Source organism: Rhinoderma darwinii, chromosome 5 (genome assembly GCF_050947455.1).
Source record: "Rhinoderma darwinii isolate aRhiDar2 chromosome 5, aRhiDar2.hap1, whole genome shotgun sequence".
Taxonomy (NCBI): Eukaryota; Metazoa; Chordata; class Amphibia; order Anura; family Rhinodermatidae; genus Rhinoderma; species Rhinoderma darwinii.
The window spans coordinates 228,906,311-228,909,374 of NC_134691.1; the positions used below are offsets into that span (position 1 = coordinate 228,906,311).

The window sequence follows — 3,064 nt, forward strand, 5'->3', positions numbered from 1 at the left end:
CGCTCCTGTTTACCCTTTTTACGGGGACCCACTTTCAGCCAACCTTCCTCTTCAGACTCCGTATCTAGAGACCCAGGATTGGGAGCAGGCCCGGCATCCACTGAGCAACCAGCACTCTGGGATGCCTCAGTTATCTCACTGGCCTGCCCCTTCTCAGCCTTACGTTTGGCTTGGCGTTTTTCCTTCGCACTGGACTCCCTTCTCTCCTCTGAGGCTGTTGGCTGTGAGGTACCTGCTTTGGCTCCAACAGACCGTACCCTTGAAGCCCAGGTACCCCGCTGCTCCTTTGCAGCACTGGCTTGTTCCTCTCCCTGAGGGCGGGGCTGGTCCGCTGGTGGAGCACGTGGGGGCGCCCCGGGTTGCTCTTCTTCTCCGCTTCGGTACCTATGAGGACAAGAAAAATACAAGTGACCAGTTTTTTGACAAAAGTTGCATTTTTTTTCTTCTGTGCACTCCCTTATATTGTGCTCTTTGCTTCCACAGTTTCTGCAGGTGACATCGCAGTTAAAACTGGTATGTCCATAGGTACCACAAGCCCTGCAGAAGTTTGGCATCCCTGAGAAGTAGAGGTCGCCATTCACATTTCCAATTTTAAAACGAGCCGGTGGTAATCTCGTTTCTTGGGTGGAGGGGTCCTTAATCAGCGTAACTAAAAACTTCCATTTGGCGGTCCACACTCCACACTCGTTCATCACTTTCCCCAGGAGTTTGACATTTTTGAAGTAGGCAGCTAGAAATGCTGCCACTTCCATATCTCTCACATATGGGGAATACATTTTAATCACCACGAGTTTGGTTATTTCAAATTCATGCTCTACTACCTTGACTCCTGCTGCTACGAGTTCACCTTGTTTCCTCTCAGCTCGGTCCATAGCATCACGGAGTATTCCTTCTCCCATGAAGGTGACATCGTAGATTCCTCGCTTCGGGTAGTCCTGGATAGCCAAGAGCTCGTTCTTGTGGACCGCCAGCAGATCTTCCAAAATGGCGTGGACTAAAAATTTAATACCACGGGGACCGCCTCCACCCTCTGCCACGATAAATCGTGCAGAATTCTTAAGCCGGGCGTACACCGGCACCGCATCGGGTTCGCCTGCCATTAGCGTGGCCAGGTCGAACCGCACAGCTTTCGCTGCGCCCCTTGTCTTACGGAGACCAAGGGGCTGGGGGGGATCGCAACTCGTTGCTCAGGACTAAGCCTCTCTCCCAAATAGCAGCACGGGGGTGAAGTCCAGGCGAACCTGGACGATCCCCCGAGGCCGAGAGAGAGGGTACCTGAGCACCTTCTGACCAAAAACCTCCTGTATAAATACACTTGGTCTTAGCCAAAAGGCCGAGAAGCGATAACCCGAATGGGCCGGCCGTTGACCGAGCCTGCCTAATACTGCTGTTCACCCCTTGCAGCGATTGATTCAGCCTACTCCTAGGCAATTCCATGGGGCCCTGCAGGCTCACACACATTTACAGCTACTAAGCGGGAGGGAGGTGAATAAAGGCCGGAGAGGAAGCTACACAGGATTTGCTTCTTTTGCTTGCACCACAATGCAGTGCTGAAAGAGGAGGAATCTACATAAAAACGCCTTCCTGGCAACGCCCAAATGCCCTCCTGCCATGCAGATAAACACTGGCAGCGGCAGCAAGTGCATGCCCACAGCCACCCCTTGTTCCTTCACACCTTGTATCAGCTGTAATCCAGTCCAGTCCGGTGCTGCCTGCTGAGCAGCACTGACCAACACTGCCTGGGCCCAGGCTTTTATCTATCTCTGAGGCAGGCCCCATTATGATGTCAGAAAGCTGGCTCTGGAATCCTGAGGGCTCCACTATGACACGTGCAAAGTTCCGTCTGAACTTTATATAAGACGGTGAGGCTCAGTCAGTCACTCAGTGTTGCCTGAGAGGGCAACACTGCAACAGCCGGCCGCCAGGCTGTCTTTTTTTTGCACATTTATTTGCCTCCAGGAGGCCACAAGAGGGAGACAAGGGACTGCAAAATGGAAAATAAGCATCCACCAACTTTACAGACAACTTCTCTTTGCTCCTACAACCTCCATCCTTGCACAGTTTGTTATTCTTCTAGGTAACATAGTAACAAATCCAAATTGCTGCTCTCTTTGTAGGCAAGCAAGGCTTTGTTGCAACTGCAATTCTTACTTCTTCTTGAAATGTAGGGACGACAGTACATTCCATCACATCCATGTAGTGTACACAGGTAGGTCCATTGTGGCGGGCAGGCAGGCAGGCAGGCAGGCGGGCGGGCGGGCGGCTTTAATGGCTGTTTGCTGTTCCCCTACTCCACTCCGCTATTTGACTGTGGTGCTGCATCAATCAGTGGCTGGCTCAGGTGCAGCTCTTTAACCTACCTAGGAGGGAGGGCGGAGAGAAGACAAGGAAGGTGAATGAGCTGTTCCAATGTGAAATGCCGGAAACACAGAAACACAGAAGACACACACACAACAAGAGGTGGCAATGTATTAATTAATTGCATTTAATAAATGAGCTCATTATCACACATGACTGTACAAATGCATTGTCCAACAGGTGTTGAAATAATGGGATTAAAAGGGGAGATCCCATCAGAAAGACAAAAACAATAGCAAACACAAATAGCACTTTTGGAATCTGATTTTAGTCAACACATAAGGGAAGGGTGCACCGGTCCTGGAAATACTGCAATACCAGGTCAATGCGTGGAGTGGACAGAGCAAGCTCTATTTCCATCTCCCTGTTCTAAAAATCCATTTAATATATGGTCCCCAGATAGGGGACGTATCAGATATTAAACTGATAAGAACAGATTTTTTTTAATTTTTATTGAAAATAAAGTCAGATTACATTTCATACATTTGTCATGAAAAGTACAAAAACAAAATATTCAAAGACACATCCATCATTTTAAAAGAGAAATATTCAAAAATACAAACACAAATACATTGTATCCTCCCCAAAAAAACAAAAAAAACCCATTCTTATAAGAAAAGAAAAAAAACACATTAAATTCAATTAATAAGCCATGACCGCCATTTTTTGTATTTCCAGACTCCTTCGGCATCACTGCCAAGTCTTT

At 48.2% G+C, this 3,064-nt stretch overlaps 1 non-coding gene across 1 annotated transcript; it reads right to left on the reverse strand.

Annotated features, from left to right (window-relative positions):
• Positions 1 to 2,642: 2,642 nt before the first annotated feature.
• On the reverse strand, positions 2,643 to 2,829 carry LOC142653767 (U2 spliceosomal RNA). The gene has a single exon (XR_012848654.1). It is a non-coding gene; the product is annotated as a U2 spliceosomal RNA (small nuclear RNA).
• Between the last annotated feature and the right edge of the window lie 235 nt (positions 2,830 to 3,064).